This window comes from Prionailurus bengalensis, chromosome C1 (genome assembly GCF_016509475.1).
Source record: "Prionailurus bengalensis isolate Pbe53 chromosome C1, Fcat_Pben_1.1_paternal_pri, whole genome shotgun sequence".
NCBI classification, from domain to species: Eukaryota; Metazoa; Chordata; class Mammalia; order Carnivora; family Felidae; genus Prionailurus; species Prionailurus bengalensis.
Genome location: NC_057345.1, coordinates 204,030,451 through 204,046,733, shown reverse-complemented (window position 1 = coordinate 204,046,733; position 16,283 = coordinate 204,030,451). Strand labels below are relative to the sequence as shown.

At 48.5% G+C, this 16,283-nt stretch overlaps 1 long non-coding RNA gene across 1 annotated transcript; it reads left to right on the top strand.

Annotated features, from left to right (window-relative positions):
* The first annotated feature begins 3,319 nt into the window (after positions 1-3,319).
* On the top strand, positions 3,320-16,131 carry LOC122481784. The gene is made up of 3 exons (XR_006296936.1): positions 3,320-3,474; positions 4,557-4,714; positions 14,313-16,131. It is a non-coding gene; the product is annotated as an uncharacterized LOC122481784 (long non-coding RNA).
* Positions 16,132-16,283: the final 152 nt, after the last annotated feature.

Below are 16,283 nucleotides of genomic sequence, written 5' to 3'. Positions count from 1 at the left end.
AAAACATTAAAATTTTTTAAAAAATAAAAATAATAAATAGGAATAAATAAACTCCTTACCATGCAAGCAAAAGAGGGAGGGGGAGGAACATTCCAGTAAAAAACAATCACCAGAAGGTGAGCTCCAGAATGGCAGCAATTTTTGCCAGTTTTGTTCACTGCTGTAGTCCCAGCACCAAAACAATGTCTGGTAAATAGTAGGTCTGGTGTGTGTATACACACACACACACATATAGTATATAATATAATGTATTACATAGTAACATGTGCAAAAGCCTTGTGGCTAGCTGTCTGTAGAGCATGTGGCTCTTGATCTTGGGTTATGAGTTCGAGCCCCAAGTTGGGGGTAGAGTTTACTTAAAAAAAAAAAAATTAGAAAAAAAAAATCCTGGTATCTAGAAAAGAGCACTTGCCTCTGGAGAAAAGATTCAGTGTGTGTGACTGGACGGAAGAGGACGGGCAGACCGTGCAAGTTAGAGATTTGTATCTTAATCCTAAAAGCAATGGGGAGCCACTGAGGGATTTTTAAGTGGAGATGATCAGATTTGCATTTCAAAAGACCCCACCAATAGCAGGGGACAGTCAATTAAGGTAAGGACTGAAAAGTTGGATTTAGCAACAAAGAAGTTGTTGGTGACCTTGGACAAAATCAGTCCAGGTAGTGAGATGGAGTGACTAATTTGGGGAACTGGAAAGGAAGTAGAGCTAGCAAAATTATCCTACACTTGGTAAGACCTCTCCTTATTCTCAAGTCTCCAAGGAAACCGACCAAAAATATACTTGGCTTGGGAAATAACAAAAGACATGTTCGCATGAATATTCACACACAGCCGGTTCACCAGCTGATTCTGTTTCTGTTCAAGGATTCCACACTTCTCACCCTGACACAGACTGAGGACCTGTGGCCACAGCTCTTGGTTCTCTCTCACCAAATGCTGGCCTTTCGTTGCTGGGAGCGGTGGATAGAAGGCCACAGAGCAGGCTGCCATCACCTGAGATGTGGGGGCGCTTCGGAAACAGAACTTGTCCCCTTTTAGCTTCGCTGCACCTCTCACCTGAACTACGTACAACCCAGAACCCAAGGGCAAGCCAAGTAGATGCACTGAAGCCCTATTCACAGAAAACTAAAGGGAAAAGCTTTTGGAATAGGGCACTTGTCCATGGTGACCAGATGTCTGAACTGAGAACCAAAAAGACTGGGTTCTAATTCTCATTCTGCCAGTCACAGTAGCAACTTAACCTCTCCAGGCTTCCATCTGCTTCCATCTCAGAAATTACGAGAATAAACACATGCCTTGCCCTGATCAGAGTGATTAGGAGGAAATGACAACTGCACAAGGGTGTATCTAGATTTTGTGGGGCCTGAGGTTTTTATCATTTCATAGGACCCCTTTAAGAAAAAGAATATAGGGGCGCCTGGGTGGCTCAGTCGGTTGAGCATCCGACTTTGGCTCAGGTCGTGATCTCGCGGTCCGTGAGTTCGAGCCCCGCGTCGGGCTCTGGGCTGATGGCTCAGAGCCTGGAGCCTGCTTCCGATTCTGTGTCTCCCTCTCTCTCTGACCCTCCCCCATTCATGCTCTGTCTCTCTCTGTCTCAAAAATAAATAAATGTTAAAAAAAAAATTAAAAAAAAGAATATAAAATTTTAAGAACAAAATTAGGTACAGATGTGAATATTTATAATGAGAAATTACATCAAACTACAAATTTTAAAAAGGTAATACAAAAAATTTTTCTATTTTTTTAAAATTACACATTTGTGGGGCGCCTGGGTGGCGCAGTCGGTTGAGCATCCGACTTCAGCCAGGTCACGATCTTGCGGTCCGTGAGTTCGAGCCCCGCGTCGGGCTCTGGGCTGATGGCTCAGAGCCTGGAGCCTGTTTCCGATTCTGTGTCTCCCTCTCTCTTTGCCCCTCCCCCATTCATGCTCTGTCTCTCTCTGTCCCAAAAAAAAATAAATAAACGTTGAAAAAAAAATTAAAAAAAAAATAAAATTACACATTTGTTATATTAATTGCCTGGCATGCCACTATCCATTTTTTGTCCACTACGTTTTTTGGCTACAAATTCTTTAATGGTTTCCTCAGACAAGTTTGTAATGTTTTCTATGAAGAAGGAAGATGATTCAGTCTTTTTCTCCCACTGTTGATCAAAATTTGCTCTTTATTATTCCTAGTTCAAAAAGATTCTTCCGTCATCCCCACTTATTATTTTAAAATCATTCTCAAGTTTGGGGAAATCTCCATCAAGTTTCTTTTCTTTATGAGCTATACGATTTCAAGGACTTCCGCATTTTCTTGTGCAGTGATTAATCTTTTATATCTCTTCATTCTTCTGGTGCTGGACACTCTAGGAACAAAGGACCTTTGGTACCTTCAGGTCACCATGCTTCTGATTCAGCACACTGGGGACTAGAAGTATTCTAGAAGCCTCTACTACACTGGGAAGGTGAGCAATAACTTAACTATATACAGGAACCTAATATATGTGTCCCACTTAACTCAAATTAAGTGTATTCCCTACTCCAAAATGCCTAAAAATGCTCATGGCTACTTCAGTGCCCTCCTCCCCCGATAGGAAAGTCATAGGTGAAAAGAGACCACTAGTGGTCTTAACAGAGTTGGGTTAAAATGTCTTAGTTTGGGGACACCTGGGTGGCTCCGTCGGTTAAGCGTCTGACTCTTGATTTCGGCTTAGGTCATGATCTCACGTTTAGTGGGTTCAAGCCCCATGTGGGGCTCTGTGCTGACAGTGCGGAGCCTGCTTGGGATTCTGTCTCCCTCTCTCTCTGCTCCTCCACCACTCGCACTCTCTCTCCCCCGAAATAATAATAATAATAATAATAATGCCAGGTTTTACTACCTTTATAAAAACACGACCTCTTCCATGGCCATAGAGGGGGCCTGGGAGGGTGAGGATCCAGAAAATGAAGTTGCGTCAGCACTGGGGCAAATCACCTAAGGCTACAAAGGGCTCTTTATACGGCTGAGTCGAGCCAAGAGGGAGGAAAGGTTACTCACGTTTGGAGGGAGGTTCAGCGGCCTGGCCAGCATGGCTCACAGCTCGTGGCCGGCCCAAAGCGTGCCCAGGGAAAAAAGCTGTGGCCACTGACAGCCAAACCCCACGCAGAGGTCCCGCCGACCCACTTGCCCCCTCCTGTGGCCCCCACTCGAGGTCCGGAGTGTCAGATGCGTCCAGCCCACCTTTAAGATCGGCATACCTCCACCTCCGGTTTCAAAAGGAGCGCGCTCCCTCGGACCCGCCCCTCACTTCCGTCCTGAAAACCCTTTCATCCCACCAGGTCTCGCGATATCACGACTTCTCGCCTGTCCCGGCTAACCCCGGAGAGCAGCCCCCGCGGGACTCCTGGTGGTGACTTTCTTGGCTAGTGTTTGGGACGAGAGCTCTTCATCTGGCACGTTTTCTAGCAGCATGGACCGGGCTGTTAAGGCGCACTTAAGTCCATCAGGCCCGAGGTTCGGATCAGGAGCGGAGGGGTGGGGATCCGCCTTCAACCTGACCCTGGTCCGGTTCTGTCGTATATGGGTGATAAGGACTGAAAAATATTAGTGACTGCCGGACACTGGGCTCTATACACGTCATGTCTTTTAATTCCCACAATAACCCCAAGAGAAAGGCGTGGTTTTTACCCTGGTTGTACAGATGGGGAAACAGGCTCAAAAATGGAGGAATCTGCTGAAAGTGGGAAAGGATGTGACCAGTCTGAATGTAAGGCCTCATTACGTGGTAAAGCAATCTGTCAGCAGACTCCTAGATTCCTAGAGGACACTGTAGCTCAGTGAAAAGTATTCCATCTTTGGGTTCACAAGACTCACGTTCATATGCAAATCCAGACACTTTCTATGCTGTGTGACCTTGAACAACTTGCTTAACCTTTCTGAGACTCAACTGATAGATAAGGATATTAATACTTTCACGGGATTATGAGGATTGGGTGTATATTCAATGCCTACTCCAAAATAAGCATTCAATAAATGGAAGTTATAGCTATTAATAATCTTTTTAACCCCTTATATGTTGTGCGGTGTTCCGTGGGTAGGAGGTACTTAATTTAATAAACCATAACTGAGTGAGTGAATGAATGGAGAGAGAAATGAAATAAGTCTGGCCAGATACCAGGTGGTCCCTGCCTCCAATCCCCTAATCTCTTATCCCACTTCCCTGATATGGCTACACCTCAGAGGGCTTGAAGTAGAAAATGACTGTTCATCCTCCTTTTCCCAAACAGTTGTGTGTATGTTAACTTGTTACCAAAGTAGCGTACAGAAAAGTGCACAAATCTTAAGTGCACTTAAGTTCTTATGAAATGAACACACTGACTGGTATAACCAGCTCCATGATGAAGAAGCAAAACATTACCAGCCCCCAGAATGCCCTTCATGTTTCTTTCTAATCATACTCCCACTATGGGATAACCACTATCTTGCCTTCTAATAGCTGAAATTAATTTTGCTTGCTTTTGCACAGGATGCACGTGGAATCACACAGCATGTGCTAATCCGTAACTTCCTGGATTTCCCTGTCTCCTTGATTCTAGTGGGAATCCAAGAAGAAGCCCAGTGGGGTTGCCTCCCAGGTGGTCAGGGCTACTCCCCAATGCCACCCACCTCAACATCATGGCTAGCCTGTCTACATGCTCACTGGCCCGTGGATTCCTGTGCCCATGGACTCCTGGCACACCTCTCCCTTTCTGAGGTAAGAAAGAATCTTCTGCTGCTGCTTCTCAGCTTTTCATAAGGGTTCCCATGATAGAGGTGTATGTCCCTGGTGACCCCTGCCTGTGCTCTTATACCCCAGATCTTTCCTTCTCCACCAGGAAGGCCCTGGGAGAGTAGAGGATGGGGATGTGCTGATTCACAAGGTGGTCATGCCCAGCTTCACACCATTCCAAGTAACACCTCTCCCCCTGCTTTGTTCAGTGTGCCCCTTCCCGCTCCATCGAAAACTGTTTCTCTCTCTGGGTGATGAACTCTCGGGGCCTCTGCTGTTCCTCCGTGCAGCCTAGCATCTGCCACATTCTCTCTGCCCACTAGACATGTTTGTTCATTCCTGAACCCCAATTGCGGGCATAGTTTTTGTCTTCTTCCAGAGGATTCCTGATGCCTTGCAGATTGAGGGATGTGGCTTAAGGGTCTTGGGCGTTCTGCCTCGAGGGGGCAGTGTCTCCTCACACCACAAGGCAGCCCAGGCTTTAGCCCCGTCAAGAAGCCCCATTATACAGATATTATCATCAAACCCATGTTACATATGAGGAGGGTAAGGCTCAGAGAAGTTTAAGGGATTTGTCCAAAACTATATAGTTCATAAGTGACAACAGGTAGACCTCAGGAATGCCAGTGATGCAGGCCTAGAAGGCTTGGTATCTGCTAAAGGCTACCGTTCACTGAAACTAAAATGAGACACATGGATATTTTGCAGATTTCATATCTTGTCCTCAAACAAATCCAGGAGAAAGGTTTTCTAATTTCCAGATGGCAGATACAGAAACTGAGGTCCAGAGAAATTAATTATTCTGCCTGAGGTCACAGGGATAGAGAAAGGCTAAACTAGATTCAGCCCCTCCCATCCCACACATGGACCCGAAAGCCTGGCTCTTTCCTCTGTGCTCTGCCACACTCATCAAAAGGATTCTGACAAATGCAGATATGAGTGGCTACATGGGTAATATAGGACAGTGGGGACTAGGCATTTACCCAAAGAATACAAAAATACTAATTCAAAGGGATACATGCACCCTGATGTTTATAACAGCATTACCGACAATAGCCAAACTATGAAAATAGCCCACGTGTTCATTGACTGATGAATGGATAAAGAAGATGCGTGTATATACACAACAGAATATTACTGAGCTATAAAAAGGAATGAAATCTTGCCATTTGGAACAACATGGAAGGGGCTGGAGAGTTATTACGCTAAGTGAAATAAGTCAGTCAGAGAAAGACAAATACCATACGATTTCACTCATATGTGGAATTTAAGGGAAAAAATGAGCAAAGGGGAAAAAAAGAAAGAGAGGGGCAAACCAAGAAACAGGCTCTTAACTGTAGAAAGCAAACTGATGGTTACCAAAGGGGAAGTGGGGGGAGGGTGGGGGAAATAGGTGGTGGGGATTAAGGAGTGCACTTGCTGTGGTGAAACTAATATTACACTGTATGTTACCTAACTGGAATTTAAATAAAAATTAAAAAAAAAAAAAGGACAGTGAGGAAGCATTCTAGAGAGAGCAGAACACGGACCACCAAGGGACAAGTTTTGGTTCTCTATTAATGTGTAACAAACAGCCTGCCCCAATTTAGTGGCTTAAAATAAAATTTTATTTTTATCTTTCACAGTCCTATGGGTTGACTCCACTCAGCTGGGCAGTTCTCACTGGAGTCTGTCATGCAGTGGCAATCAGATTGAAGCTGGGGCTGGAGTCATCTGAAGGCTCATCTGGGCTGGATGTCCAAGACGGCTTTTTATTTATTTTTTTTTTCTTTTCAAATTTGTTGCAATTCTAGTTAGTTAACATATAGTACAATATTCGTTTCAGGAGTAGAATTCAGTGATTCATCCCTTACATACAATACCCAGGGTTCATCACAGCAAGTGCCCTCCTTAGTACCCATCACCCATCTAGCCCATCCCCCACCCACCTCCCTCCATCAACCCGCTGTTTGTTCTCTATTTTTAAGAGTCTCTTGGGGCACCTGGGTGGCGCAGTCGGTTAAGCGTCCGACTTCAGCCAGGTCACGATCTCGCGGTCCGTGAGTTCGAGCCCCGCATCGGGCTCTGGGCTGATGGCTCAGAGCTTGGAGCCTGTTTCCGATTCTGTGTCTCCCTCTCTCTCTGCCCCTCCCCCGTTCATGCTCTGTCTCTCTCTGTCCCAAAAATAAATAAACGTTGAAAAAAAAAAAAGAGTCTCTTATGATTTGTTTCCCTGAAGCCCTCCATGATATGCCACAAGCCATCACCTCCAGTTTTTCTCCTTTGCACACCATGTTACACTGAAACAGCAGAGTCCCCTAATCAGATTGATCCTAAGGCAAGACCTGACTGAGGTTCTGGTTCCTTAGCCTCTCTTGGTTCCTGACTATTCCCCGAGCCTGATTCTGGAGGCTTCATGTCAATTTTGTGTGTTTCCGGATATCATTCCAGGAAATTTCTCTTCTACTTAAGTGAACCAGAGTCCATTTCTGTTGTCTGCAACTAAGAACCCTAATCGGCACAAAGACCCATTGAAATCTTCAGCCAGAGGAAGTGACATGATCAGAGCACTTTATGGGCGAGAAAAAATAGAAAAATCTGATAAAGATAGATTGAAGAGAGAAAAACAGGAATGAGAGAGGCCAGTTGGGAGGTCTTCATGACGTTTGGGGTGTATGATGAAGCACAATATTGCCAGTGCCAAAGAAGTGGGAGAAACGGCAGCTTTTGGCCACTGACTGGATATGGAAAAAAGAAGAGAAGGGAAAGTCCACGTTGACAGAGTTTTGAGTCTTAGCAACTAGGAAAACAATAATGTTACAAAGAGAAACAAGCAAGTCAGGGAAAACAGTTTGGAGGGGGAAATCTTCCATTCATTTATTCAACAACTATTAATTGCCTGCTCTATGCCAGGCACTGTTCTAGGCATTGGGAAGACAGCTGTGGGGAAAACAAAGTCAGTTCTAAATTAATAAATACATACATGAGATAATGAACCTGCTTTAATAAAGCTTCAGTTTGTGGTGCCACAGACCCACATCAGAACATATCTAACTGGCAGCCAGAACTTCAAGAAAAATCCTAGGCTGGGCCTGAAGACAAATTGGTAGTCATTGTCATAGATGTTCATTCATTTATTCATTCACTTGTATTTATTGAGTACCTACTATGTACTCAGTACCATTCTTGCCATAGACATACAACAAAAAAAAATAAAAGAGGGGCTCAGCTCTCATGGAGTTTCCATTATAGAGTACAGAGACAGACAGTAAACAAATACACAAATATGTCAGATATGTGATGTGTACTATGAAGAGAAATAAAGCAAAGGAAAAGGAAGAGGAAGTTTGCTGTTTTAGATAAGATAGGTTGTTCTGCAAAGTCCCCTCTTGTAAGGAGATATCTGAGTGAAGTCCTGAATGAAGAGAGGCAACATCCACATGGTTACTAGGGGAAACCTATTTCAGGCAGAGGGAATAGTAAGTGCAAAGGCCCTGAGGCAGGACAATTTGGTTTCCGCAAAGAACAGCCAAGAGAACAGTGTGGCTAAAGTAAATGGGTAAGGGCAAGAGTAGGAAAAGAGGTAAAGGTGGGAATGGGAGTGGGAGCCAGATCCTGTAGGGCCTTGCAAGTCATTGCAAGTACTTTGGCTCTTGTTCTGAATGAGATAGAAAGACTTTGGAGAATTTTGAGCAGAGGAAGCACACGACATGACTAACACTTTAAAAGGATTGTTCTGGCTGCTATATATAGAGTAGACTGGGGGTGTGCAAGGGCAGAAGCAGGGAGACCAACTAGCAGACAACTGCAGTCATTCAAGGCAAGAGACCCGGGGTGGCTTGGACCAGGATGGTGATGAGGGAGGACATGACATGTGGTCAGACTCTAGAAATAAACAGAAGGAGAACCGACAGGATTTTCTGATAGATTGCATGTGAGGTGTCAGAGAAATAAAGGAGTCCAATGTCTCCAGAGCTTTTAATAGGAGCAGCTAGGAGAGCAGTTGCCATTTACTGAATAGAAAGAATTGAGAATTATATCCAGAGCTTCAAGAAAGAGTAAAACTGTCCCCAGCTTTCCTGCCTGGAAGGAATAATTTGGCTCCCAAGCCATGATGGGGGCCCAAAGTAAAACACTCCTGTGAGGGCAAGGGGCAGGGGTGCATTAGCCTAGCATAGGCTATCAAGGCCGAGATGGGAGAAGCTGAAGTCTGCAAGGGGAGTGGAGGGAGCAGCAGCAATGGCAGCGATTTACAAAGGGATTAAATAACCCTTCTAACAAGGGAGGAGGACACCACAGAAATAGAAAGGGAGAAAATGAAAATATTTAAATGTTTATTTTTGAGAGAGAGAGAGAGTAAGGGAGGGGCAGAGAGAGGGAGACACCGAATTTGAAGCAGGCTCCAGGCTCTGAGCTGTCAGCACAGAGCCTGATGTGGGGCTTGAACCCATGAGATGTGAGATCATGACCTGGGCCGAAGTCAGATAACCAACCGAGCCCCCCAGGCACCCCAGAAAGGGAGAAAATTAGAATAAACCTTGTGGTGTTGGACTGGAATTGAAGGTATGGTGTGCACTCTTGGCTTTCTGCATAGAGAGATTGATCTATCAATAAATAGAAATGTGTGTGTGTGTATATATATATATACACATATATATGTGTGTGTGTGTGTATATATATGTGTATATATATGTGTATATATATATATGTGTGTGTGTGTGTGTGTATATATATATATATATATATATATATATTTCCTAGCACTGTCCACTGAGAGGCCCAAAAGCAGTGACACTCCAAGAACAATGAACACACCTAGCACCCAGATCTTGATTTCTAAATATCACTCTCCATTAAAAAAGAACAAAGGTGCCTTGGATAAATGGCTGGTTGCAGGGCTGGAGCAGAGAAAGTACAAGATGAGCCTGGAAGTAAGGAAGTGCTCAAAGAATTATGATAGAAGCCAGCTTGGCAGGTGGCCAAATCTGGGAAATTTTTGAGCATCAAAATAAATAACGATTCAACAAGTAAAACACTCACGCCTATAATAATGGGGCCAAAGATGCATACCCCTAATGTAATCATGAGGAAACAACAGATCAACCCAAATTGAGAGACATTCTGCAATATAATAGGTCTGCAGTCTTTTGAATTGTCCTGATCACGAAAGCAAAAGAAACCTTAGACACTGTCTGAGACTGAAGGAGTCTGGAAAGACATGATAACTGAATGTAATTAATAATTCTGGACCTGGATCCTTTCATCATTAGGCCAATTGATGAAAGTGCAATAAGGTCTGGGTATTAGACAATATGAATGTATCAATGTTAATTTCCTGATCATGAGCATTGCATTGTTATGTAGGAGAATGTCCTTTAAAAAAATCTATTCATTTTTTGAGAGAGAGAGCGTGGGTGGGCAAGGGACAGAGAGAGAGGGAGACACAGAATCTGAAGCAGATTCCAGGCTCTGAGCTGTCAGCACAGAGCCCTACGGGAGGTGTGAATTCATGAACCTGTGAGATCATGACCTGAGCTGAAGTCAGACACTCAACCACTCAACTGACTGAGCCACCCAGGTGCCCCAAGAACGTCCTTTTTTTGTAAGACATATACACCAAAGTATATGGAGTGATGGGACATCATGTAAGCAACTTACTCCCAAGTGGTTCAAGGAAGGGGAAAGTTCTTTGTATATTGTAATTTTTCTTTTACATCAAATAAAAAGAAAAAAGACAAGGAAGGAGTGAATGAAATCCCTGAGGCAGTGGGGAGTGAGGGGGCGTGGTCATCCAGTGCACAAAATAGTAGAATATTTCTAAGGAGAGGGCAGTTAATGATGTGTCATGTTGCAAAGAGATGGAAGAGGAGCAAGACTGAGGGAAAAAAAAGTATTAAACTTACAAAATTGTTTCTATGTTATCAATCAGGGCAACAGCTGTTTACATATGCAGCATAATGGGAGCTAAATCAGTTATTCATCACGAGAATGCTGGCTGTGCCTATGGATTTCTACAACTTCTTGGCATCCTGGGCCTTGGGATTCAGAGGCTGGAAACCTGCTTTCACTACAAACCATCACGATTTTAAGAAGAAAATCCTAATGACATAATCATATTAGCTCTTGTCAGGAGAGCAGATCTCCCTAATTCCTAGTTTTAGGTTTCTTTCTTTAGTATATTCTCATTATATGCAATGCTCACATTTGGGGCCAAAAATATTCTGAATATGGAATTATTGTGCCCAAGTAATACGTGTTCATTATAAACAAAAATGTGGATAAAGAGAACAAATTTTAAACCACCTATAATCCCATCATCCAGAAATAGTTTCCATTAGCAATTTGCTGCTTATTTTAGACTTTTAAAATTCAAATCACATCTATAAATTTTTGTTGCACTAAAGGAAGGATCCTGCCCTGTTCTATTTTGTATCTTGTACACACACACACACACACACCATATAGAGCAAACACTGTCTCAGTCACTAAATATGCTTCAACCACCTTACTTTTAAGGACGCTGTGAAGAATTCCATTGAGCAGATGGGCGTTGATTTATGTAATCATGTTCCTATTTGAGGACTTTTGCATTGGGCGCAGAGAGACCGCGCCTCAGAACTTGCCCACGAAGCAGGGACGACTAGGGAGGATGAGAGGTTGGGGGATAGCTAAGTCACACGGAACAAGGTTTCAAGTACACAGAGACTTCAAGTACACAGAGGAAAGGTCATCGAGGCCACGGCCGGCAGAATTCGAAGAGCTGAAGGAGTCAGTTTGTACCCCAGGACAAGGGGCGCCGAATGGGTGGACCTCGAGACCCGAAGAACTGAAGCGAGACCCGTGGTGGTGGCGGCGGCTGCGGGCGGCCCAGGCTCGAAAGCTAGTGCACCACCGCTCCTCACCAACAGAGGGCGCTGGGGCCACAGCAGTACGCAGTGGGCGGGTGCCAGCTGCCGGCCAGATGTGGGGAGCTGGACCGCGGGAGACGCTAGCTCAACCCCAGCCCCTCCAGGCCTGCAGGCAGGGAGAGAGCGAAGACGGGATGCAGGGGCAAGGGTGATGGCAGAATACGCCACCATCGCTGCTCTGCAGGGTCCTAGTTTGCCTTCCCTTGTAGGGCAGAAGTGAGGAGAAAGAAGCCTCCTGCCCAGAAGGGACTCTGATTCCCACAAAAGCAAAGTATGGGCTGGCAGCCACCCTGAGGCTGGCTCAGCAAGACAGAGCCAGGTCCACCGGGTGGGGCTCCGGGCCAGGGGAGACCCACGCGACTGTCTGCGGCGGGAAAGAGAGCCGGCCTTGAGGGCTTTGAGCTTCTGGAGTACCCAGCCCTCGAGTCCAGACGTCCAACACACACACCACACACCACACCACACCACACCACACCACACCACACACAACCTCCCTGCACTCTTTCTGCCCGGGTGCGGTGTGCATTCAAGAAGAGAGAAATTGAGGCACAGCCGGACAGAGCACTAACTAGACCTGTCCCCCCCTCCCCCCCCCCCCATGTTGCCTGCAGCGGAGAAGTTGGGCTAGAGGGCCGCAGTTCGAAGTTCCAATTAAGGATCCTGGGCCGGGGACAACCCCAGGGACCCCGCCCCCTTGGCCTGCCAGCTGTCCCCACCCCGGCTGCTTCCCTGACTCCGGAGTAATCAGCTGCTGCGCACGGCTGTAATTGACGGTGCAGGCCCGGTCTGGCAGAGGGCCGGCGGGCGGCGCAGGGGCGGGCGAGGGGCTTAATTGCAGGGCTTCAGGTCGCAGTCTGTGCTGCAGCTTCGCTTGGGGTGGGGGAAGGAAAGGGACAAACACTAAGCTCGCAGAGCCTGGTCTCAGGGGGAAGCTAAAAGACCTTCCATTCGGTAGTAGGGGATCCCTTCCCCGGAAAGTGGGGACGGAGGGGCTTGAACCCTAGCGAGAGTTTCGGAGGAGGAGCTGGACGTCTCTGGAGAGCTAGGCAGAGGGGGGTAGATTCCAAACTCCCCACCCCAACCCCAAGGAGCCCTGGTTCATCCTGTCCGAGACTCCTCCCCTCGTTATGACCCTCCCTCCACCACCACCCGCCGCTTCCCTTTCTGCCGCCCCCGTCACCCCCCCCCCCTCTTCTCGTATCCCCAGGGCGCTCCCACCCTGGGGAAGAATGTGCCCTCCTAGCGCACCCTTGCCATGGTAACGGCACACCCCCACCCCCGCGCACCGCAGCGGCCGGGCCTGGCCCGCAGGGCGGCGAGAAAAGGGGGAGTGGGCGCCTCCCAGCCCCGCGGACACACCTCGACTGCCCTGGTTGCCACAGTAACCGGGGAAGTTTCGAAGTGCGCAGGCGCAAAGTGGCACAGGGCTCCACTCCTGATCCTTCACCCCTCTAATCCACCAGCAGAGAACCCTGGCTCCTAGGAGAGACTGCCACTCATCCCCCTCCACCCCCGCGCAACTTCAAGGACAAAGTCTGGAGAGGGATCATGGGGCGTCCCAGCTTCCACGCACCTCAAGCCTAGGGAGCAAACGTGGCCAGAGGGCCCAAAGAGTCTGAAACCTGAAAAGGGATCCCCCTGTCCCCAGCCCGTCCACCTCCCCAACAGAGCCTGAGGGGGGCGCTGGCAGCAGGAAGCCCGGAATGGCCCCGGAGGCGCACAGGCCCCACAGTGGAGCGGTGATTACAGGGACCTGTCCCTCCCGCCCCCGGCTCCCACTCTCATTAAGTCATTTTTTCCCCTGTTGGAAAGTCCCCGTGCCTTGAGCGCAGGGGTTGGGGCGACCGCAGGCAGCTGCCGGCAACCACATGAGAAGGGGGGGTGGTGGAGGGGAGGAAGGGGGCCGCGACTAGAGCCTGGCCAAACTCCAACGTGGAAGGCCCCCTGCCGGGGGCTAGCTGGGGGCGCATTGATCTGGGAGGAGGAGGGCTTGGAGAAGCTGACGTAGCTTCTCATCCTGGGTCTTCCTAGAGTTGTTAGGGCCTCTACCTCTGCCTCTTTCCTCTTATTTCAGCCCTGGGACCTTGAGTGACTGGAAAGCAGGATGCCTGGGTTCTGATCCCCACCCCGGTCTGGCTGCCGCTCCCTGACCCTTAACCTGACCACTGCCTGCTGATCTGTCCACCACCCTCATTCTCTGTTAGTTCTCCCTCTCCCTCCAGCTGGGGCCATCCAGGCTCTATCAGACCATACTAGTTTTTCCTCCTGCAAGGAGGTGACCCAGGGTCCATCAAGGTGAAAGGTATTGGGGACCAGGACAGTTCCCTTCCCCTCTAATCTATGGTCCACCATCTGTTCTTATTCCAAAATTGCAACCCTGGTCCTCCCCCAAGCTATTTGGCAAGTTCTTCCTCCCATCTACCTCCATCACCCCCAATTTCCAGTCAGCACATTGATTTCTGTCTCGCCCTTCAGCCAGGATGCCTAAGCCCCGTGCCCCTTGGGCCCTATCTTCCTGCCCTTCATCACCTCCACATCTCCCTTTAGGACCATTGCCAGATCCTACATCCCCCTTTTCAGTTGTGGGCTCCAGCTTTTGCCCTGAGACCCTAGCCAGCTTCTGGCCCGGAGGGAGGATATGGAGTGGGTAACGCCTTGTTTGTTCCTTCCCCAACTTTCACTCTCTTCCTTTACAGATCCTGCCGGCATATATCAGCTCACCAGGACTTGACTGGAACACGTCCTTCCCCCCACAACGTGGTGTCCAGCCCCTGCCCCACCCCACCGCTCACTCCTCTCTGGAGGCAGCAGGCTCTGCAGTATTCCTGCTCCTACCTCATTATCCCAGCCCTGATCCTGTATCTCTCCAGTCTCTCCTCCCCCTGGCTCTGTGCTCCTTAAGCCTGGAAGGCACCGGAGGGTGAGGTCAAAGCTAATACGCAGTGGACACTGTTGGGGGTGGGAGTGCTCCCCACTCAGGCCTCTCTTCCTCACCCCCTACCTCTTTTCTCCTCCTCCCTGGGATGGGAGGGAGCAAGGGGGCGGGGAACCCAGCCCCCACAGCTCCCTCCTGGGTGAACAAGAGGAAAGGAATGAGGCAGGTGTGTCGGGCTGCTCCTGCTTACCCCTCCTCCCCGGGGGGACTCTAACCCGCCTGCCTGTGGGGCTGTCTTTTGGGGGTTGGGGAGAGAAACTCTGTCCTCCCCAGAAGCAGCGGAGCTGAGCATGTGGAAGGCCTGGCTGTCGTAGGCATGTCCAGGAGCTGCCGGGATGCAGGCAGTTGGAGGAGAGGAAGCTGAAGGCAAGCTAGTTGGGGCAAAACTCCCAACAGGGATACACCACCAGGAGAGCGGCCTTTCCTTCTCACCCCTACCCTGAGGTAGGGAGACATGGGCTAAGGAAATATGGGGGTTCGTGTAGGCTGGCAATCGGGAAAAGGAACAAGACTTCATCCTTGTCTGGTTCATCCAGAAGGGTGCCATTCTGGGTAAAATGAGGCAGGAAGCAGGATCCTCAACTTGGAGCAGCAGGAGGTCTGGATGAAGTAGGTGAAGTGTTCTTTCTCTGAGATCCCGACCACTCTACCTCCCTCTCTACCGCCCTCCTCCTTGAGGGTTTGGGACAAAGGAGGCCGAGGAAGGATGTCCCTTCGCCTCTGGCCTTACTTACATACCCCATCTCCCCTGCATGCACGCAGAGAGACCAGCATCCAGACAGTGAGTCTCCTGGCCCTCCCCCACCACCCTCCTCCCTGCCGCACCTTCTAGCCCCACCTGCTCCCTGGGGCGCTGGGCTGGCTGGGTTGAGCTGGGTCTTGCCCAGGATTACTCCTCGCAGAGTGTCTGTCTCTGCCGAAGGGTGCTGCTGGGCACCGCCACTCGTCCTGGCTTGTGGCAGAGGGCTCAGGCACAAGGTGGACAGCTAGAGCTCCGGAATTGAGAGCTCCGGATCCAGCTTCTTGTCAACATCCCCCTTAGCCTCCATTCAGGCAGGTTCCATCTGGTTTGGAAGATGGCTGTAGTTTCCTAACTGGCCCCTTGTTGTTAACTCCTCCCCTCTTCGTTCAGTTCCCCAGCACAGTGAGCCATGTGGGAATCAGACCATGACACTCACCTGTTCAAGACCCTCTGAAAGTTTCTCATTCCTCTGAAAATCCCAACTCCTTACGGTGGCCCAGAGGGACATGTGATGTGACTCTTGCCTGCCCTCCGAGCTCCTCTCCTGCTAACCTGCCCTTGATTGCTTCATCCGATCACACTGGCCTCTTGGCTGTTCCTCCTGAGGAGATCTCTCTCACCACCGACCTTTGGCATTCACATGGCCTCGGCCTGGAAAGCCCTTTCCCTCAATCTGTGCGGGGCTGTCTTCGGCACACAGGTCTCAGCATGAGTAACATAACTCAGAGAGGCCTTCCCAGACCAATGACTTTATCTAAAGAGGCCACACTCCTACCTATGTGTCTTATTCATCAATACCTCGTACCTTATTCATCAATAAATGAATCGATGAAAAAGATGTGGGGTGTGAGTGTGTGTATACATGCAGCCATAACAAAGGAGGAGATCTTGCCATGTGCAACCATATGGATGGACCTTGTGGGTATTATGCTAAGTGTAATAAGTCTGACTAGTAAAGACAAATACCCCATGAGTTCACTCTTATGTGGA